The 23627-nt window shown below is 43.7% G+C and overlaps 1 pseudogene; it reads left to right on the forward strand.

Annotated features, from left to right (window-relative positions):
- Nucleotides 1-683: 683 nt before the first annotated feature.
- Nucleotides 684-23627, forward strand: part of LOC135541022 (voltage-dependent calcium channel subunit alpha-2/delta-3-like) — an 85478-nt pseudogene continuing 62534 nt past the window's right edge.

Genomic DNA, 23627 nt, shown 5'->3' on the forward strand with positions numbered 1-23627 from the left:
ACTAGGACAAGGGCTAACATAAGTCTGCCCCTGTGTTATGGGGACTATGTCCCTTATGAGGTGGATAATGACATTTTTTATTTGATAAAAATTCAAAATATTTTTACAAAATGATAATGTACTGGTATTAAAATGGTATGAAGTAATCGAGCTAATTATATATGAAAAGGAAGATGTTAAGATAATGGGCATGATGCCAATCCAACACCTTTCTAGGATGTATGAACAGGTGCATTACGAGTGTCTGATTAGAATGTGGTAACCTGTAACATGTAACACCTGAGTTAAGGATTATGCTTCTATTTTACCAAACTCTCCAACGGAATTTATTCACATACATATAATAACAGTTGGGTCTAATAGTGTTGCTGTCCTGGGGCTCTTTGGGGTCTGTTTGTGTTTGTGAACAGAGCCCCAGGACCAGCTTGCTTCGGGGCTCTTCTCCAGGTTAATTTCTCTGTAGGTGATGGCTTTGTAATGGAAGGTCTGGGAATCGCTTCCTTTTACATGGTTGTAGAATTTAACGGCTCTTTTTTTGGATTTAGATAATTCGCGGGTATCGGCCTAATTCTGCTCTGCGTGCATTATCTCGCTCTCTCTCTCTCTCTCTCTGCCCTCTGGTGGTGAGCGGTTTGTGCCTATGTTCATAGGTCAACGCTCTCTTTCAGCACGCGGGTCCCTTCAGGAGTGACAACTGGATGCGGGACTGGCGCAGGGGGAGAAACTGATAAATATGTGCCGGTAACAGGGGCTGCCGCTTTTCGCGCTGAGTGCGTTTTCGGGACTAGAGAGGTACTAGCCATTGTACCAGGATCCGTGGTCGGGAATGCTCGTGAAGATGCTGTGGAATTGGAAGATCCTCGTTTCGCACGTGTACTGCGCCAGCTTCCTTCTGTTCTGGACTATACTGGGCACGGCAGTGGTGGAAGTGAAAGGGTCCCAGCAAGGGATTCCTCTCTCAGTGTGAGTGGAGGATGTCATATCTTAACATTTTAGTTACTCAATAGTTACACCACATGTTGTTGAGTTTTTCAGTTATATTTCCTGAAGTGTGTAAGCAGTAGATTTGTTATAGTAAAAATGATAAACAAGCCGAAAACATCAGCATGTAATAACAATGTAACCACAACTGCATAATACTAATAATAAATCGTTTTTGTTATTTATTTATTAGTGTTGGTGTCTAATAAATAATGACCAAAAATAGACTTCTCTACCCTAACCCCAAGTCTATTGCTGCTATAGATAGATCATATCTGGCATAAGAACAACAAATGAATCATATATCATCATATAAGACATGTACACACTATTTAAATGTAAAGATGTCTTTATTTTAAACTGATTGTTGTCCTTCTTTTAATCAAAATACAGATATGTCCTAAATAACTACTATACAAAACCATGTTCATTTTGTCGAGTGTTAACCCAGAGTGCTGTACTTTGGTCTGCATAGAGACACCACAGTCTACAATGTACAGTTTAAGGAAGACTTTAGGCAAAAGTTTGCATCAACTTTAGCTTCATAAACTATCAATTTATAACACATCATAAACACCAAACAAACAAGAATAAACCGCTACATTGAATGATATCACTTATCTACAATGTAGGTCTCGTGTATTTGACATATTGTTGATGGAGGCAAATTCAACACACCTCAAAACAATGTATTTCTTATATGAGGGTCTTGTGTTTTTTAAGGACAGGAGTATCTTCAAGAAAATAGTTTATACACCAGCCATATAACACACAAACAACTTCCAGATATCCATGGATCTATGATTTAATTTTTTGAAATTTGTTTTAAAATTTCTGGTGCAGTTTGTGTTTTCTTGTTATCTCAGCTGTACGTTATTAAAATGTGTGTGTAATGTCACAGAATGTCCGGTGTTCACCTGAACTGGTATAATAACAATATAGAAATGTTCTGTTGGTTTCCAGGGTGAAGTTATGGGCCTCAGCGTTTGGTGGAGAAATTAAATCAATTTCTGCAAAATACTCTGGATCCCAGCTGCTGCAGAAGGTATCTCTTTCTTTCCTCAATCTTAATCTCATTCCTATACACGCACACAGACACACACACACTGTATGGTGTAATGCTGCATTTTCATCTAATGGCTGCTGACACATTTCTGTGTCCCAGCTGAATACTGATGTGTTGTGTATGAAAGGACTCAGGTGTGTGGATCAGAGGCCCATTTCTCCATCTGTGTGTGTGTGTGTGTGTGTGTGTGTGTGTGTGTGTGTGTGTGTGTGTGTGTGTGTGTGTGGGTGTGGGTGTGTGTGTGTGTGTGTGTGTGTGTGTGTGTGTGTGTGTGTGTGTGTGTGTGTGTGTGTGTGTGTGGGGGGGGGGTGTACTGGACACAGCCCATTAACCACAGCACGGTTTCTTCTCCCATCTCATCTCCAGTTCACTCTCTGGAGTAAAGAGTTTCAACCCCAGGATATAAATGTGACAAGGAGACAAATTGAATAAGAGTGTGTTGAGTGTGATGGGCTGTGATGGGTTGGGATGGGGTGGGATGGGCTGGAGGCAATGGGTGGGGTGCAGATAGAGAGTGGGGAGAAGAGAGAGAGAAAGAGAGATGGGTTTGCAGAAAAAAGCCCCTAAGTGAAAGTAAATGACCACTTGGCAGCAGCCATGTGCTCCCCAGTGTGTACAGAGGTTATGGTTTGAACACTACAGCACCTGTCATCCAAGTGGAGACAATGTACTATACTGTATGTTGGATAGGGTTGCAAAATTTTGAATCTTTCCAAAAATTCCCAGGTTTTCCAGAAATCCTGGTTGGAAGATTCGCAGAATCAGAAGGGAATAAGCAGAAAATTGTGAATCCTCCAACCAGGATTTCTGGAATCTTGCAAACCTAATGCTGGACCCAGAGCACTGCCTACAGTACTGTAAAAGTACAGAGTTTGTGTTATCTTGGCAATATGGGCATTTTGAAGTTTAAGCACTATTTGTACTGTAGTGAACTCACAGCATCAGAACTGAGCACTAATGTGCATATGTCATAGGAAAGTCTGAGTTAAGCAGATGGATTGATTTAAAACTTGGCCATATGGCCCTATGTGCTTACACCTGAATGTAGACAGTCATTTTATTCCAACAGATTTTATGCTCATTTTCCTTCAATTGAGCTTTAATTAAACTCTGCATTTAAATAAAAAAATATTGCAGACTTGCAGCATTTTGAAATAAGTTTGATTGAAAACCAGAGATTGTCGATGACCACAGAGAGAGGAAAACATGGGTCATAATCATTAGTGCACACCGTAATAAACGGTAGCAAAACATTTTACAACAAAAAACATTTTGCTATGAAAATAGAGTTTCTTATTTTGACAAGTTCAGGTAGTCCCTCCCTGTTTCAATCCGTTTGGTTCCTAGTGAACACGACCGGATATGTTACATATGATTATGTATGTTGATTACATATGTTACATTCACACAGTACATACTGTACTGTATGTAAGTGGTCGGTTGTGTAATGTGATTGAGTGTGAAGTCAGTGGTGATGAGGAGATTCATATCCGCATTTAGCTATGTTCATCAGTCTCTCATGTTCTGATAATGTGTAGCTTAGCTCAGCACCAGGCTGTTGCTGCAATACTCTAACATCCAACACTGTAGCAGTATACGGGTAGTGTGTGTGCTTGTGTTTATGTGTTGGATGGGAGTGTCTGCCTAGCTTTTGACAGTCTAATGTCCCCAGCTGATCTTGTGTGAGAACAGAATACTCAGAGGTAAAATGTCCCCAGCAGTTGTTTTTCTTTCTGTGTATGTAAGCACTTTCCTTATGTTCCTGTTCACAGATGCATGACTGGTGTAGGACACCTTTCATCCAATCAGCAGGCCTCTAGACCTACAGGGGCCAGTGAGGCGAGGTGGAGAGAGAGAGGCACGGCTGGGTGGTTTTAGGGCTGATCATTAAGGATGATCATTAGGTGCTTTATTATGGGGAATTAGTAGATTTCCACAAAGAGCTGAGCTACTGTATGGACAACAGAACAGGAATACAGATACAGACAGGAGGCTGTGTGTGTGTGTCTGTGTGACTCCTCCTCAGGCTTGGGTTCGGTCAGGCCTCATCTACACATCAGTCATTACCTTAATCAATAAACATAATCAGTTCTGTTGATGGATGGGGTTTAACCTCTCCCTGATGACTGGGGAGGGGTGGGGGGCAGGGGGAGGAAGGGAGGACAGGCGTGAAATGAACTGTTCCGAGCCACTGCCGGCCCACACTCTTCCCTTCCCTGGGTCAATTTCACCCCATGTACTGGGATTTGTGTATGTATGTGTGTGTTCTGCTCATACATTCTCATTTCGACGCTAAACCCACCAATGTTGTGCGTGGCCAAAGAGCTCTATTTTCATGTAAACTGACCAAGGCACCGGTTCCAATCCAAGTGCAAATGCCATTTAGCAAAGACATTTATATCTGTTGGATGACATGAAAATAGAGGTCTTTGGCCACGCACACCAGTGGTGGGTTTGGTGTCGAAATGAGAATGAATGAGCAGAAAAGAACCCCAAACCTACTGTAAAATATGGTCGTGGATCTTTGATGTTATGGGGCTATTTTGCTTCCACTGGTCCTGTGAACCTTGTTAAGGTCAACAGCATCATGAACTTTACCCATTGGCCAAACGCTGGTTGCCTCTGTCAGGAGGTTGAAACTTGGCTGCAAATGGATCTTCCACCAAGACAATAACCCCAAGCATACATCAGAATCCACAAATCAACTCTCCGAGTAGTCTCGTCAGGTATCCCACATGTCGGCTTCTATAGCGCCGTCTCCTCTTCCTTCAGAGATTTGGGCCTGGTCCAGGATAATCAATATGTCTTTCGCCTCTGACTTATTGAAGTAGAAGTCCTTGTCCAAATCAAGGTTAGTGATAGCTGTTCTGATTTCAAGAAGCTCTTTTCGTCATAGGAAACGATGGCGGAAAAATTATGTGCGAAACAAGTTAGGATCAGCACAAATAAATACACAAAATAGCACCATCCCTCCAGCCCCATTCTCTCACACAGGAGGGTGCCAACTGTCAGTGACCATAGCAACAAAATAAACAAACATTATTGACATGCAAAAAAATGATCACTTTCACACCATATGCATGCATAATAATGTATTTACATGCAACAGAAATTATTTATCAAAAAATCTATTAGAAAACATTTATTTTTAATCGTTAGACATGACTCTGTAAACTGCCAGCTAGCTAGCTGGAGTGGGCAAATTGGACATTCTTGCTGAAGTACCACCACGCAGGCCATGTTTTCAACTGTGATTGGTCAACAACTACAGCGCTGCTTGAATAATAGAGAAAAATTATATTTTCTATGGCTCGGTTTAACAGCTTCTACAGGCACGAACACCGCCGAAGGGAGCAAGTAGTAGAGGTTAATAGTTCACTGTCTCAGGCAAAACCAATGAGTTGTGGCGTTCCGCAGGGGAGCGTGCTTGGGCCTCTGCTGTTTTTATTGTATATTAACGTTATGAAAGATGCTTGTTCTTGCCGTCTTTTTCTTTATGCGGATGACTCTACACTTCTGGTGTCTCACAAAGTAAAACTATGTTGTGGAGCATAGCTTAGCACAGAGCTTACTAACATTAGCAAATGGTTTGGAGATAATAAGCTTTCTCTGCACTTAGGGAAAACTGAAGCAATTATTTCTGGATCCAGACCTAAGATGGAAGATGGCGCCAGAGGAGATTCTAGATCACCTGCACTCCACACACAGAGACGCGTACAAAGCTCTCCCTCGCCCTCCATTTGGTAAATCCGACCACAACTCTATCCTCCTGATTCCTGCTTACAAGCAAACATTAAAGCAGGAAGCACCAGTGATTTGGTCTATAAAAAAATGGTCAGATGAAGCAGATGCTAAACTACAGGACTGCTTTGCTATCACAGACTGGAACATGTTCCGGGATTCTTCTGATGACATTAAGGAATACATCACATCAGTCACTGGCTTTATTAATAAGTGCATTGAGGACGTCGTCCCCACAGTGACTGTACGTACATACCCCAACCAGAAGCCGTGGATTACAGGCAACATTCGCACTGAGCTAAAGGGTAGAGCTGCCGCTTTCAAGGTGCGGGACTCTAACCCGGAAGCTTACAAGAAATCCCGCTATGCCCTGAGACGAACCATCAAACAGGCAAAGCGTCAATACAGGGCCAAGATTGAATCATACTACACCGGCTCCGATGCTCGTCGGATGTGGCAGGGCTTGCAAACTATTACAGACAGCAAAGGGATGCACAGCCGCGAGCTGCCCAGTGACAAGAGCCTACCAGACGAGCTAAATCACTTCTATGCTCGCTTCGAGGCAAGCAACACTGAGGCATGCATGAGAGCATCAGCTGTTCTGGACAACTGTGTGATCACGTTCTCCGTAGCCGACGTGAGTAAGACCTTTAAACAGGTCAACATACAGAAGGCTGCGGGGCCAGACGGATTACCAGGACATGTGCTCCGGGCATGTGCTGACCACCTGGCAGGTATCTTCACTGACATTTTCAACATGTCCCTGATTGAGTCTGTAATACCAACATGCTTCAAGTAGACCACCATAGTCCCTGTGCCCAAAAACTTAAAGGCAACCTGCCTAAAGGACTACAGAACCGTAGCACTCACGTCTGTAGCCATGAAGTGCTTTGAAATGCTGGTAATGGCTCACATCAACACCATTATCCCAGAAACCCTAGACCCTCCTCCAATTTGCATACCGTCCAAACAGATCCACAGATGACGCAATCTCTATTGCACTCCACACTGCCCTTTCCCACCTGGACAAAAGGAACACCTATGTGAGAATGCTGTTCATTGACTACAGCTCAGCTTTCAACACCATAGTACCCTCAAAGCTCATCACCAAGCTAAGGATCCTGGGACTAAACACCTCCCTCTGCAACTGGATCCTGGACTTCCTGACAGGCCGCTCCCAGGTGGTGAGGGTAGGTAGCAACACATCTGCCACGCTGATCCTCAACACTGGAGCTCCACAGGGGTGCGTGCTCAGTCCCCTCCTGTACTCCCTGTTCACCCACGACTGCATGGCCAGGCATGACTCCAACACCATCATTAAGTTTGCTGACGACAGTGGTAGGCCTGATCACCGAAAGCGACGAGACAGCCTATAGGGAGGAGGTCAGAGACCTGGCCGGGTGGTGCCAGAATAACAACCTATCCCTCAATGTAACCAAGACTAAGGAGATGATTGTGGACTACAGGAAAAGGAACACCGAGCACGTCCCCATTCTCATCGACGGGGCTGTATTGGAGCAGGTTGAGAGCTTCAAATTCCTTGGTGTCCACATCAACAACAAACTAGATTGGTCCAAACACACCAAGACAGTTGTGAAGAGGGCACAACAAAGCCTATTCCCCCTCAGGAAACTAAAAAGATTTAGCATTGGTCCTGAGATCCTCAAAAGGTTCTACAGCTGCAACATCGAGAGCATCCTGACCAGTTGCATCACTGCCTGGTAAGGCAATTGCTCGGCCTCCGACCACAAGGCACTTCAGAGGGTAGTGCGTACAGCCCAGTACATCACTGGGGCAAAGCTGCCTGCCGTCCAGGACCTCTACACCAGGCGGTGTCAGAGCAAGGCCCTGAAAATTGTTGAAGACCCCAGCCACCCCAGTCATAGACTGTTCTCTCTAGTACCGCATGGCAAGCGGTGCCGGAGTGCCAAGTCTAGGACAAAAAGGCTTTTCAACAGTTTTTACCCCCAAGCCATAAGACTCGTGAACAGGTAACCAATGGTTACCCGGACTATTTGCATTGTGTGCTCCCCAACCCCTCTTTTACGCTGCTGCTCTCTGTTTATCTTATATGCTTAATCACTTTAACTATAGATTAATGTACATACTACCTAAATTGGCCCGACCAACCAGTGCTCTCGCACATTGGCTAACCGGGCTATCTGCATTGTGTCCCACCACCCACCAACCCCTCTTTTTACGCTTCTGCTACTCTCTGTTCACGATATATGCACAGTCACTTTAACGATACCTACATGTACATACTACCTCAATAGGCCTGACTAACAGAATATAGCCTTGCTACTCTTTTTTCAAATGTCTTTCTACTGTTGTTTTATTTATTTACTTACCTACACACACACACACACACACACACGCACGCACGCACACACACACACACACACACACACACACACACACACACACACACACACACACACACACACACACACACACACACGCACGCTCGTACACACACACACACACACGTACGCACGTACGTGCACACACACACACACGCACACACACACACATACCTTTTTTTGGCACCATTGGTTAGAGCCTGTAAGTAAGCATTTCACTGTAAGGTTTACACCTGTTGTATTAAGCGCATGTGACAAATAAACTTTGATTTGATTTGAAATTGTGTAGGGGAAGCTCCAGATAGCCCAGAATAAGCTGATCAGGGTAGTATTGAAAGTGAGTCCACATACTCACATAGGCAGGAGCTGCTTTCAGGAACTAAACTGGCTGTCTGTTGAGACTAGGGTGTCCCAGATTAGACTAGGTTTGGTTTACAGGAGTATTTATGGTCCTGTGCCCAGATTTATCAGTGATTACTTTCCTCATGTTAGGGATGCACACAACCACAGCACCAGATCAGGTGTTTCTGATGTGTGCTTATACAGGTTCAGGAGGAATGCTGGGAAAGGTACTTCCTTGTATACTGGAGCCTCAGAATGGAATGAGTTGCCTCTGCCTATAAAAACAACATCCTCTCTGGGCAGCTTTAAACATAAAGTAAAAATATGTTTGATGCCCTCTGTGCCCATATGAATAACTCCTATGATGTAACTGGAATGATGAGATAGATGTTCTTCTTCTATGTTTTTGTTTTATTATTTCACTGCCATACTGTGTTTAACTGTGTTCCATCTTGTCTAGCCATCTTGTCTCAAGAGGACCACAATGGAAATAAGTCCCAGACTTTATTGTGTGTTATCATAGATTATTTTTTTCATGATGATTTTATTCATATGTATGAGTTTTTTAAAGTTTTATGTGTGCTTGTTTTTTTAAATGGTCGAATTAATAAACTAAACTAAAGACCCCTCCATCTGGGTAGAATTTCACCCCCGCCTAGGCTTCATCGAAACTTAATGGGCCACCCAGGTCACCGCATGCTGTCTGTTGGTGCCTTTATCCTCAAGTTGAGGTTTTGAAAAGTATTTAAAACAGGGCTGTCAATACTTTTTCACCCATACCTTTTTGAGAAAATTGTTATTTGTTAACCAAAACTCTCTCTGAGCAATTGTGTTAGTATGAAATAATATAATTTCCCTATTTTTTAGCATACATTTATTTAGCATACATTGCGCAGTATTTGAATTATTTATTTTATACAGTCATTTTTGCTCATCTTTATCAAAGGGAACCCCAGTGTGTGTCTGCGTGCGTGTGCGCATGTGCGTGTGTGTGTGTGCGTGTGCGCGTGTGTGTGCGTGTGTGTGTGTGTGTGTGTGTGTGTGTGTGTGTGTGTGTGTGTGTGTGTGTGTGTGACGTGAGAGACATGCAGGTTATATTTGGATTATTATTTTGTGTGACTGTGTGTTTTTTGTTGTTGTGTGTGTTATGTTCTATTCTTTTGTGTGTTCTGTTGGGCTTTGTTCTGTCAGTGCAGGTGCAGTGTATCCTGCAAGCTCAGCATTATGTGAAGTGTAGTTCATTATCCAGAAGCGCCCAAGCCTGACACGTTATTATCTTTCTCCCATGCTTTGACTGCATTTCAATTACCCTCCAACCATGCGTGGCCTTCACTTCCAGGCCCGCCCACAGCCCACCCAGCAGCCAATCAGAGCCAGAGCCACAGCTTGTCAGCCAAGATAAAGCCTATCAATCATATAATAAAACAGGATAGGTTTTATCATCCAATCATCTGAGGGTTGTCAGCCCTCCTCAGATACACGGGAGGGAGTGTTACACTCTGCTGGTTCCAGAGGTGCAGGGATATGAAAGCTAAGGGATTTTTCTGTGTGTGTGTGGAATTAACAGATAGAACAAAGGTTCACCTTCTCTGTTACTAAAACACAGAGCTCATTGACTTAACCCACCCAATAAAACCCATTGACATGAGATGTGTATTCGACGTGTTCGTGTGATCCTTTGTGACACACACTCACTCTGAATTTCTCAAACACCAGCTGATGATTAATTCAGTATCAAAGTAATAGAGAGTTAAAACGTATTTTCTCTTTCATTTACAGAAATATAAAGAATTGGAAAAGTCTGTCCGAGTGGAAGAAATTGATGGCATGAAAGTGGTCAAAAATCTATCGAAGAAGATGGAGGAGATGTTCCGGAAGAAAAAGGAGGCCATTCGGGTACAAATATCGTCGTATCTTTCCTTTTGTCCCCCCTTCATTAGGCTGTGATTTCTGGAAGTAGGCCTGATTTAGACTACTTACAAGAGGAGACTTTAAATATCTAAAAATTATCAACAAAATATCTATATGTAGTATTATAATTAGTATTATCACATTTAGGAGCATATTTTGCATTTTCCTTAGGCCTATCCATGACCATGAATGAAGCTGTTATAACCAATTGTAAGCTGGTGGCCATATATATCAACGGTCAGAAATGTATATTTCGTTTATATTCCTCAAGCTTTCTGCTTGGTGTGCATTTCTATTCATAGCACAGGTTTAAATGTAAAGTTTGTCATGGATGACAATTACACTGTCGCCTTTTATCCAGCAGCGGTATGCTATTTACTACGATCCCTCTCCTGCGACAGCATTCTCAAGAGACAAATATAGCCGTTGGACATTTGTATTTGGCCCGAGAGGAGATGTGCAAGTAGCCTATTTTAATAGTTAAGCTGGTGTTAGATGATAGCGTTTATCTCGCACGGCCAGATCTCACTGCGCTGTACGGTATTACCTGCATGGTTGTAATTCTACCGTGTGGGCCCATTTGCTTGTATCATTCTCTATTTATGAGGCAGTATTTCAATGTATATTATTACAGTGCTGTAAATTGTTATTTACAGCACTGTAATTGTTATTTTGTTATCGCTTAGCCTAAATAAAATAACTGATATCTCTCAATTGGCAACAATCATATTGTCATATCCAATTAACGAAATTCCGATGGTCACCAATTGACAATAAGCTATAGGCTACCATTGTCGTGGTGAAAGCCTATTGGAAATTAAAATTAATATAAAACAATTACAATGTAGCAATGTACAATTCGTGTTTATGATATTGATCTAGTCCTTCTGAACCTTGCATATTTTTAGAGTGGTATGGCTACCTGTTTTGAAATTCACTTTCGTTAATAATACTTAATTGATATGGTTTGAAATACCTTCCCATCAAAAATAGCCCTAGAGAAAAATCTGTTTACATTTAGCACCATAGAGGTTTTATCATCATTACAATTGCCTATGTCTATTGTTAACAACAGCATCTAGGTATGAAAAATAAATTAAGTTTAACTGTCACACAAGCGTTTGCTTCATGCCATAGCCTACAGCTGTTTACTGTTTGAGTTGACATGCTCGAGAGTTATTAATGACCTGTTCCAGAACGGCGATGGCGACTGTAGAAGCCTAGGTGTTAAGGCGGCATTTCTTCCAAAACACGTAGGCAAGCACCTTTGAAAGAGGGGAATATTGTATAGGTTATTGCGTGTGGTGGGTTACAGTTCTACACTGGGCCATGCTAATCAATAAGTTCACTCACTGCACTGCATATTTCTGTGAGTGGCCTTGCTAGGCAGAAACATAGGCCTAGGCCTACAGTAACCTAGGCAATGAGACATTTTTACCACATCATTGTTGTATGCCTATTGGTATGATTTTCATGTTGTTTTCAGAGGCATGAGCATCCTTTGTTGGAGGCAGGTAATTGATAGGCTGAGCACAGTGCTTAGGGCTATCATTTGAAGTGGATTAGAAGAATGACCTGAGCATCACTAAATAACATCAAATCCTTTAACAGTTGATGTATAACTCTATCATTATTCGTTTTGTGAAATATCATTGAAGTGTGGAAACATTGATTGAATACTGTAAGATGTCAAAGGTCCTTGACTAGACATTCTGTCCATCCCAGCTACCATTTACATTACTTGGCTTGGGTTGTTCCGTGGCCAGAGCACCAGGAGTAGCGCAAACTCATGTCGCTGTGCTCCAAACAGCTATGCAGGTAGGCAGGCAGGGCCATTCCTCAGCCCTCATCTCTCTGGCCCTCTGTTACTGCAGATTCACTGCCTCGCTGCAGCAGGCTAGCTAGAACTATCGGAGCCACTGAGATGCTCTGACATTGTGTCTGGTCTTAAAAAACTCTTGATCATGGGGGATGGGTTGGAGTTGAGCTGGTGTGTTGATGCTTCCCCTCTGTCCTTCTCCCTCCCTATCTCATCTCATCCCCTCCCCATATCTCTCTCTTCCCCCCCTTATGCCCCCCTCCTTCAGAGGCTGGTGGAGGCAGCAGAAGAGGCACATCTACAGCATGAGGAAAACCCAGAGCTGCAGGTGAGAGAGGCGGGGGGGGGTCTATGACAAGATGATAGAAGGGGTAGCCTATGACAATGTGATATAACGGCTAGTCTATGACAAGGTGATAGAAGGGATAGTCTATGACAAGGTGATAGAAGGGCTAGTCTATGACAAGGTGATAGAAGGGGTTACGGACAGTATAGTAGTTGTTGGCATTGACAATGTCCTTCATGTTAATGCCCTGTCACAGTGATGATACATAATTCCTCTTTATTAAGCAACGCTGCATAGAACGCCATACCATGCTGCGGCTGGTAACTCACACTGTAGCCTGTGAACCTGACACTGTTGAAGAGGGAGTGGCTTCAATTTCAGTAAACTGCCATTGTAAAGAACACGATCCAAGTGTAAATTCAGCACCATGGTCAGCGCCCACTGACAACCACACTGGAATCAGATTATATTACAATGCATTTATACCATTACATATCTGCACCATTAACAATAATGAGGTACTTTTTATTTTTCTGAATGCAATCTCGCACCCAAGGAATGCTGATGTTATCTTCTAACACATCACGAAGCATAGTGCTATAAATAGTACACTGATATCAAGAGTAATGCAACACAGCAAAATTATTGGATGTCATGCAACAACAATCAGCTGTGTCTTTGGTTTATTTCAACTTCATACATTAAATATTCATAAATTCATCCATCCTCATACTTTTTAAAATATAAGAGAATATAATATTCCCATTATGTGTGCTGCGGTATGTGTTCAGGTGTGGGTCCCATGCCCGTGTGTGTTACAACCCGGCCCAGTGCACAGCCATTGTGCTCAGTAAAGGACATTATACAGCTGTTATTGCTGGATTCTTTTTCATTTTCTTTGGTGCAGTAAGCCTTCTCTTCCTATGCAGTGGAATTGCAGTAATTCTGTCACACTGAGAATATACAGGACCCTCTCCCCTCCCTCCTTCCTTCTTTCATTCCTTCTCTCCCTTTTTCCCTCTTTCTCTTCCTTCCCTCACTCATTGCTCTCTCTCTCTCTCTTTCTCTCTCTCTCTCTCTCTCTCTCTCTCTCTCTCTCTCTCTCTCTCTCTCTCTCTCTCTCTCTCTCTCTCTCCAGTAGACAAAGATAAATGGAACTCTTATGCACAGTGCATTGTTCCACTTTTCTTCCTGAAGATTGGAAACTCACTTGGGCAACAAATCACTTGTCGCCACCCAGTTAATAGCTGCACTTACATCATATGAATACATTGTGATCACCCCATAGTTTGCAGGTTTCTCTGGTGATTATATTAACACATTGGAAGAATTTGGATAAGGTCATTATTACCTTTATAGAACATCATTTTGGTAGTTTATAGTTTGAGGATAACAATCAACTCCAGATTCAATGTGACCAGATGATTGTGTATGTTCATTGCTGTGGTGATATTCATATTCTTTATAACAATGCAGTTACGTAGCCCACAACACATTATTGTATTGTTTTATGATTTAAGAGCATATTGTCATTGAGCAAAAGGTTTCCTGTTTTTTTGGGAGTGTTATATTTAGATCTACTGTAAGCTACACATTTACAGTATAGGCCTACACGTTTACACAATATGCTAAACATGCCTAATAAGCTTTATAACTAATTTTCACAGTTTTGAAGGCTATTACTGTGATTGTTAGATATTTTAGTGCATACATAACAGGGTTACTATTTTAGATAATAATAATTTACTATTATTTAAAATGGTGACCAAATTCACCCATTTTGAATCGCTATACAGTAGTTTAAGCCGAATAATGTGCATCGATTTTTTTACATGGTAATGTAAAACATATTTCGTTCTTTCCTTTAGGCTCTATTCAGACTAGTTATTTTACAGTGAACTTGCTAAAACTTAATGCCCGCATTTTCATTGTAAAATCCTAACGCCTATTCTTTATTGTAAAAATGTAGGGTAGGCCTACTCCGCCGCCCCCCGTCTCTCTAGAAAACTGTTAAAATATTTTCAGAATTGCTCATCTTTAATACAAAAATTCTACAGGTATACCAGATTTTTTTCTTCGATGCTCAATGTTGTCACTATGACTTGCAAAAATGGACTCTCATATACGCTATGCTTATCAGCAAATGTAGCCAGACTTTTAAATAGTCTACTATTCTGCTGCTTACAAAACACGGTTCTCCTCTTTAACAATAAAACGTAAATTGCGGAAACCCATCGAATATACAATAAACTACAATACAACAGTGAAAATACATTATTATTTGAACATATTTTGCGGGATCTGTTATCGATAGCATATGAGCGGATACAGAGAGTTCACCTTGCGGTATACTATGCTGTCACACACATCACCTGCACGCCCTTGAACCCTGGTTGTATTGCCTAACACTGGTTAATGTAAAACACAGCACCGTCTTAAAATGAGACAGAGACGAGATAAGAGAGAACCCACCGTATCACGTCTTTGTGCGTGAAAAATGCATGGTGTCAAAACGGCAAGCTGTTATTAAATGATGCGACAGAGTTTGATGTTATAAAATGATCTGATATCCTCAGGTAGAACTCTAAAGTAGCAGAATTCTTATAATTTTAAATTTCCACTTGATACAGTGTATATAGTTGTATGTGTATATAGTTTTATGTTGGTTTAAACATAAAACATACCTAAAGAGAATCAAATTAAAGTCAAATGACTTACAACTGGAAAATAATATTATAACATGTGCCTGTATAAGTAGTGTAAATACTTGTATTCATCTACAGTAGCTCTCAACAGCTTTCTGTACTTTCTTTTTTTACCACCAGTATTTGTTCAACATTTGTGTTAAGCATGTTACTATGCAGAGTAGTCTCAGTGATGTCTACAATGAGTCATTCTGGCTGCCTGAAGGTCAATCTGAGGATCAAAGGGTTAGTATGGAGAAACTGGGCTGGACTACTCTGTCATATGTGGTACATTGACCTCCAAAGAGGTCCAGTAAGACCCACTGCAGTTCCAATTTCAAAAGGCCCTTGCACATCTGAGCTATCTTTGTTGCAGGTGCATGGTAACAGTTGAATAAGATGAGAACAAGAAGAAACTCGCACACTGCCCTTTAATTAGCTTTATTTAGCAAACTCAGTCAACCCGTGTTTAAACCAGTTATACCCATTTCACACTACTGAAACAAGCCAAGCCATGCCAAACTGTAGTCTTCCTGGCCTTGTTATGCATCCATCCCATAGTTGCTGCATGGAACCGTGCTTGCAAGGACATTGTGAAAAATTCAGGGTTGAGGGTATTAGACCCACAAGCAACTACCTATACAGCCAGCCCTGGTACGGTAGGCGGCGTCTCGCTGCAGCAGTGGTGTACAGTAACCTACAGTAAGAGCCAATAGAGCGTCACGGCCGTGGAGCCGCAGTGTCCCATGTCTGGCCTGGCCTGCTCTACACTACAGTAATAACCCTGCTGATGGTTAACGGGCCTCTCTCTCTACAGTCCTATCACTTCTGCTGAGCATGCACGGTCCTCGCCTCCTACCTTCCTCCCCTCCTACCTTCCTCCCCTCCTACCTTCCTCGGCCCGTCAGAGGGGCGCCCAGGCGTGGTATGAGCTGTCAGGCCCTGCTTTATGGTGATGCCCGTGTGGCCTCCCCCAAGTACGCCACAGAGTCCATCACACCCCCCTACTCCTCTCCCTCCCTGCCTCTCCCTAAGCCCTTCACTGGCAAACAGTGCCAGTCAGTTCAGAGCTAGGCTGCTTTGACAGAACGAAAGAGTCTCTCCTCTAAGCTGGTCCAGGGTTCAGCACTGTGAAGAACAGGCCAATCCCAAAGCAGAGTTACACTTCAGAGAAGTCTGATTGTTCTCTTAATTAACCCCATCATCCAGACAGAGAGCTGAGCAGCACAGCTCACCTCCACTGCTAGACTGCTGCGCTGTAACCTGCACTTCATTTTAAAAATGTTTAGCTTGACTCTAGTTCCCGAGTGGCACAGCGGTCTAAGGCACCTCACTGCCATGCAAGTAGTGTCACTACAGACACCCTGGTTCAAATCCAGGCTCTATCACATCTGGCCGTAATTGGGAGTCCCATAGGGCGGAGCACAATTGGTCCAGGTTTGGCTGGGGTAGGCCGTCATTGTAAATAAGAATTTGTTCTCAACTGACTTGCCTAATTAAGTAAATAAAAAATAGTTACTGTATAAATATAGTGTCAAAGTGCAGTTGTACTGTATTTTGACCTCATTACTAAGGATATCCCTTTATGTAACACATACATGTCACATGTTTTTCTCATCAAGGTCTGGGTTGTCAAGACAAATACAGTACCACTCCATAGCCACAAGGCTATTGAAACTGATGGTGGAGATGGACGTTAACTCTCTCTTGTTTTCCTCCCCAGTATGAGTACTTCAACGCAGTGCTGATCTGATTGTTGAGTTGGATTGTAACTCTATATACAGTATCTGCACTGCGTCTATTCCTCCCCAGTATGAGTACTTCACCGCGGTGCTGATTAACAATGTGGATGTTAACTCTGTTAACTCTATGTGTACCATGTCTGTTCCCCAGTATGAGTACTTCACCGCGGTGCTGATTAACAATGTGGATGTTAACTCTGTTAACTCTATGTGTACCATGTCTGTTCCCCAGTATGAGTACTTCACCGCGGTGCTGATCAACAATGTGGATGTTAACTCTGTTAACTCTATGTGTACCATGTCTGTTCCCCAGTATGAGTACTTCAACGCGGTGCTGATTAACAATGTGGATGTTAACTCTGTTAACTCTATGTGTACCATGTCTGTTCCCCAGTATGAGTACTTCAACGCGGTGCTGATCAACAATGTGGATGTTAACTCTGTTAACTCTATGTGTACCATGTCTGTTCCCCAGTATGAGTACTTCAACGCGGTGCTGATTAACAATGTGGATGTTAACTCTGTTAACTCTATGTGTACCATGTCTGTTCCCCAGTATGAGTACTTCAACGCGGTGCTGATTAACAATGTGGATGTTAACTCTGTTAACTCTATGTGTACCATGTCTGTTCCCCAGTATGAGTACTTCAACGCGGTGCTGATTAACAATGTGGATGTTAACTCTGTTAACTCTATGTGTACCATGTCTGTTCCCCAGTATGAGTACTTCAACGCGGTGCTGATCAACAATGTGGATGTTAACTCTGTTAACTCTATGTGTACCATGTCTGTTCCCCAGTATGAGTACTTCACCGCGGTGCTGATTAACAATGTGGATGTTAACTCTGTTAACTCTATGTGTACCATGTCTGTTCCCCAGTATGAGTACTTCAACGCGGTGCTGATTAACAATGTGGATGTTAACTCTGTTAACTCTATGTGTACCATGTCTGTTCCCCAGTATGAGTACTTCAACGCGGTGCTGATTAACAATGTGGATGTTAACTCTGTTAACTCTATGTGTACCATGTCTGTTCCCCAGTATGAGTACTTCAACGCGGTGCTGATCAACGAGGTGGATGAGGAGGGCAACAACGTGGAGCTGGGAGGAGAGTTTGTCCTCGAACCCAATGAACACTTCAACAACCTGTCAGTCAACCTCAGCCTCAGTGTGGTGCAGGTGCCCACCAACATGTATAACAAAGGTAGGGACACTCAGAAATCACTGCCAATATAGTGCATAATAGTTGAAGTGTGCAGATATGGATATGGAAAAGTAGGAAATCCCCCACGTGAGGTGTCATAAGAGGGCGGAGGGAGAGGGCGAGGGTAGAGGGAGGTGGGTAGAGAGCGGGGGTAGAGGGAGGTGGGTAGAGAGCGGGGGTAAAGGGCAGAGGTAGAGGGAGGTGGGTAGAGAGCGGAGGTAGAGGGCGGAGGTAGAGGGCGTGGGTAGAGGGCGGTGGGTAGAGAGCGGGGGTAGAGGGAGGTGGGTAGAGGTAGGGGGTAGAGGGAGGGGGTAGTGAGCGGAGGTAGAGGGCGGGGGTAGAGGGAGGTGGATAGAGGGCGGGGGTAGAGGGCGGAGGTAAAGGGTGGGGGTAGAGGGAGGTGGGTAGAGGGCGGAGGTAGAGGGCGGAGGTAGTGGGAGGTGGGTAGAGAGCGGGGGTAGTGGGCGGAGGTAGAGGGCAGAGGTAGAGGGCGGAGGTAGAGGGAGGTGGGTAGAGAGCGGGGGTCGAGGGCGGAGGTAGAGGGCGGGGGTAGGTGGCTGTGGATAGAGAGCGGGGGGTAGAGGGAGGTGGGTAGAGGGAGGGGTTAGAGGGAGGGGTTAGAGAGCGGGGGTAGAGGGCGGAGGTAGAGGGCGGAGGTAGAGGGAAGGGGTAGAGGGCGGGGTTAGATGGCGGAGGTAGAGGGCGGAGGTAGAGGGATGGGGTAGAGGGTGGGGGTAGAGGGCGGAGGTAGAGGGCGGAGGTAGAGGGCGGGGGTAGAGGGAGGTGGGTAGAGAGTGGGGGTAGAGGGCGGAGGTAGAGAGCGGAGGTAGAGGGCGGAGGTAGAGAGCGGGGGTAGAGGGCGGAGGTAGAGGGAGGTGGGTAGAGAGCGGGGGTAGAGGGCGGAGGTAGAGGGCGGAGGTAGAGGGAGGTGGGTAGAGAGCGGGGGTCGAGGGCGGAGGTACAGGGCGGGGGTAGGTGGCTGTGGGTAGAGAGCGGGGGTAGAGGGAGGTGGGTAGAGGGAGGTGGGTAGAGGGAGGTGGGTAGAGAGCGGGGGTAGAGGGCGGAGGTAGAGGGCGGAGGTAGAGGGAGGGGGTAGAGGGCGGGGTTAGAGGGCGGAGGTAGAGGGCGGGGGTAGAGGGCGGAGGTAGAGGGCGGGGATAGAGGGTGGAAGGGGGTGGAGATAGGGGTAGACAGTGAAGAAGGGATCCATAATGGCCCAAAGATAGAGAGAGCAGTCACACTACAGGCCTTTCAAAGACAATGGAGTGAGTGAGGAGAAGAGGGAAGGGTGAAGAGAGGAGAAAAGAAGGGATGGGGTTGTGTCTCTTGCAGTGACTTAATGTTCAGCTGTTATTTGTTTTATAGCTCATCGTGTCACTTGTCTCTGTGTAGCCCTGGGTCTCTTTTGTCTGTCTATAATGGCCTCCTCAGTGCCTCCCACCCCTCTCTGTTCTCTGCACAATGAAAGGCTATCTGAGAGCCTCAGTGTGTGTGTGTGCGCGTACGCGTGTGTGTGGAGACCATGCAGCAGAAGGATGGGAGGGCATTATTTAGTCACACTGCTTGTCCCTCCACCAGAGGGGTTAATAAAGGCCAAAGGTCAACAGTCCAGCACTCCTGTGTTCAGTGTTAATGGAGATTATGACCATTATTACCTTTGTTATTACACTCTTAGAAAAAATGGTGTTATCTTGAACCTTAAAGGGTTCTTCTGCTGTCCCCATATGGGAATCCTTTGAAGAACCCTTTTTAATTGCAGGTAGAACACTTTTGGGTTCTATGTAGAACCCTCTGAAGAAAGGGTTCTATCTCGAACCAAAAAGGGTTTTCCTATGGGGACAGCCCGAAGAACCCTTTTGGAATCTCAATTTCAATTTCAATTTAAGGGGCTTTATTGTGAAATAAACAAAACAATTAACAATAAACATTACACTCACAAAAGATCCAAAACAAAAAATACATTTCAAATGTCATATTATGTCTATATACAGTGTTGTAACGATGTACAAATTGTTAAAGTACATAAGGGAAAATAAATAAACAAATATACTTTGTATTTTCAATGGTGTTTGTTCTTCACTGGTTGCTCTTTTCTTGTGGCAACAGGTCACAAATCATGCTGTGATTGCACACTGTGGTATTCAATAGATATGGGAGTTGTTTTCGAATTATTTGTGGGTCTATGTAATCTGAGAGAAATATGTGTCTCTAATTTGGCAGGAGGTTAGGAAGAGCAGCTCAGTTTCCACCTCATTTTGTGGGCAGTGGGCACATAGCCTGTCTTCTCTTTAGAGCCAGGTCTGCCTTCGGTGGCCTTTGTCAATAGCAAGGCTATTCTCACTGAGTCTGTAAATAGTCAAATATTTCCTCATTTTTGGTTCAGTCACAGTGGTCAGGAATTCTGCTGTTTTTTTTGTTGTGTAAAGTCTTTCCAATGTGTCAAGTAATTCTCTTTTTGTTTTCTCATGATTTGGTGGGGTGTAATTGTGTTGCTGTCCTGGGGCACTGTGGGGTGTGTTTTTGTTTGTGAACAGAGCCCCAGGACCAGCTTGCTTAGGGGACTCTTCTCCAGGTTAATTTCTCTGTACGTGATGTCTTTGTTATGGAAGGTTTGGGAATCGCTTCCTTTTAGGTGGTTGTAGAATTTAAAGGCTCTTTTCTGGATTTTGATAATTACCAGGTATCGGCCTAAATGCTCTGCGTGCATTATTTGGTGTTTTACGTTGTACACAGGGGATATTTTTTGCAGAATTCTGCTGCAGAGTCTAAATTTGGTGTTCTCTCTCTCACACGGTCCCTCCTCCCCTCTCTATGTCTCTCTCCCCTCCCTCCTCCCCCTCTATTCAATTCAATTCAGTGGGCTTTATTGGCATGGGAAACATATGTTAACATTGCCAAAACAATGTCCTCTCTATTTCTCTCTCTCTCTCTCTCTCTCTCTCTCTCTCAATTCAATTCAATTTAAGGGGCTTTATTGGCATGGGAAACATATGTTTACATTGCCAAAGCAAGTGAAATAAACAATAAAAAATTAACAGTCTCTCTCTCTCTCTCTCTCGCTCTCTCTCTCTCTCAGATCCTGCCATAGTGAATGGGGTGTATTGGTCAGAGGCCTTGAATAAAGTGTTTGTGGATAACTTTGAGAAGGATCCGTCCCTGATATGGCAGTACTTTGGCAGTGCCAAGGGCTTCTTTAGGCAGTATCCCGGTGAGTTGTGTGTGTGTGTGTGTGTGTGTGTGTGTGTGTGTGTGTGTGTGTGTGTGTGTGTGTGTGTGTGTGTGTGTGTGTGTGTGTGTGTGTGTGTGTGTGTGTGTGTGTGTGTGTGTGTGTGTGTGTGTGTGTGCGTGTGTGTGTGTGCATGCTTGTGTGGGGAGAGTGGGAGAGGGGCAAAACACAGGAAGCAGTCACTGTAAGAAATGGGAGAAAATGAAATGGAATCACTCAAAGGGTGATTTAGCTAATGTTGTAATTTTACAGACCATCAGAGAGGATGCCAGCAGCACACTGCAACACAGTCCAGAGCTAAGGCAGAGCTAAGGGTTCATTAGAGCACCGACAGTGATCGTCAGACAGTGACCGTGCTGACTGCAATACTATAACACCACAGATACATATATGGGAAATTAGAGGTGATACAGAAAGTGTTATTTCATATATAATGCCCTTCATCAAATTCCCTTCACATTGCAGTCATATCATTTAAAGTCACCCACCACCAATGTGCCCTGCCTGACTGTGTGTGGATAATGTTATGCATTAGTTCCAATGAGACTAGTGTATTGTTAGTGTGTCGGACATGTAACGTAGCACTGTGCCCTTCACGGATGTGGCATCATTAAACTCCACTCTCCTCTCAATTTCTATTGAGACACACATAGCAAGGAAAGACAGACCTGCGTATTGAACCCCCATTTCTAAAGACATTTTGTAGTCTGTAGTTGGCTCCGGAATGTCTTTAGACTCTGTATGACTCTGTAACGTAATGCGCTGTGTATCTAGCTAAGTGTCTTTCTCCTCATGGTTCCAGGGGTCAAATGGCATCCAGACGAACACGGAGTCATCGCCTTTGACTGCAGGAACAGGAAATGGTATGCTTTTTCACAATAGGTCAGCGTTAGCCAATGAGGAAACTGTTTTTCCTCTTGCTGTGTAGCCTACAATATCATGCTTTACTTGTTTGTGCAGCGTACATTATGGCAAAATCTTGATCCCTGTCATGGATTTTGTTAATGTGTTGTGTGTTGCTTTAGCGCTGCATTGATTCCAGTCAGTGTTTGCTGCATTGCAGTCCAAGGTTGGGCAGCATGTTTTGTGTTGTTATGCCACACTATATACCCCCAATAAATAGATAGATAGATAGATAGATAGATAGATAGATAGATAGATAGATAGATAGATAGATAGATAGATAGATAGATAGATAGATAGATAGATAGATAGATAGATAGATAGATATAGATAGACAGACAGACAGACAGACAGACAGACAGACAGACAGACAGACAGACAGACAGACAGACAGACAGACAGACAGACAGACAGACAGACAGACAGATAGATAGATAGATAGATAGATAGATAGATAGATAGATAGATAGATAGATAGATAGATAGATAGAACTGACATTCTGATTAGTGTGTGTATACTTGTGTCATCCCTTCATGGTCAGGTACATCCAGGCAGCGACATCTCCTAAAGACGTGGTGATTCTAGTAGATGTGAGTGGCAGTATGAAGGGCCTGAGACTGACCATCGCCAGACAGACTGTCTCCTCTATACTGGACACACTGGGAGACGACGACTTCTTCAACATCATCGCTGTCAGTCTGAGTGAACTGTCCCCTGTGTGTGTGTGTGTGTGTGTGTGTGTGTGTGTGTGTGTGTGTGTGTGTGTGTGTGTGTGTGTGTGTGTGTGTGTGTGTGTGTGTGTGTGTGTGTGTGTGTGTGTGTGTGTGTGTGTGCTGGAGTGGGTTGTGTGTGTTGGGGGTGTCTGCTTAATATATCACCCTTAGCATTTTAGCTTCTCTGTTTATATGGGGTTTATGCTGCTAGTTTTTCTATACCGTGTTTATGATTATCCTACCTCATATCTAAAACCATATCTAGAAAATGAATAGGTATGTCTAGAATGTGTGTGTGTCTGTACTCTTATCGTGATATTCCACTCAAAGCTAACCCTCTCCATATGTCTGTTCACAGTACAATCAAGAGATTCACTATGTGGAGCCTTGTCTGAATGGTACACTGGTACGAGCAGACAGAAACAATAAAGCTGTAAGTTCCTCACTAACACACACATAATTGTATGTAGATCATATCAGAGGGAATGTGTTTGATTATCACTCAAATCATACTGTATGTTTACCTCTTTACTGTTAGCATTTTAGAGAACATCTGGACAAGCTGTTTGCCAAAGGGATTGGTCTGCTGGGTGATGCTCTTACCGAAGCATTCACCATTCTAAATGATGTAAGTTCAGCCTCTG

The sequence above is a fragment of the Oncorhynchus masou genome, chromosome 6, assembly GCF_036934945.1.
Source record: "Oncorhynchus masou masou isolate Uvic2021 chromosome 6, UVic_Omas_1.1, whole genome shotgun sequence".
Lineage (NCBI taxonomy): Eukaryota > Metazoa > Chordata > Actinopteri > Salmoniformes > Salmonidae > Oncorhynchus > Oncorhynchus masou.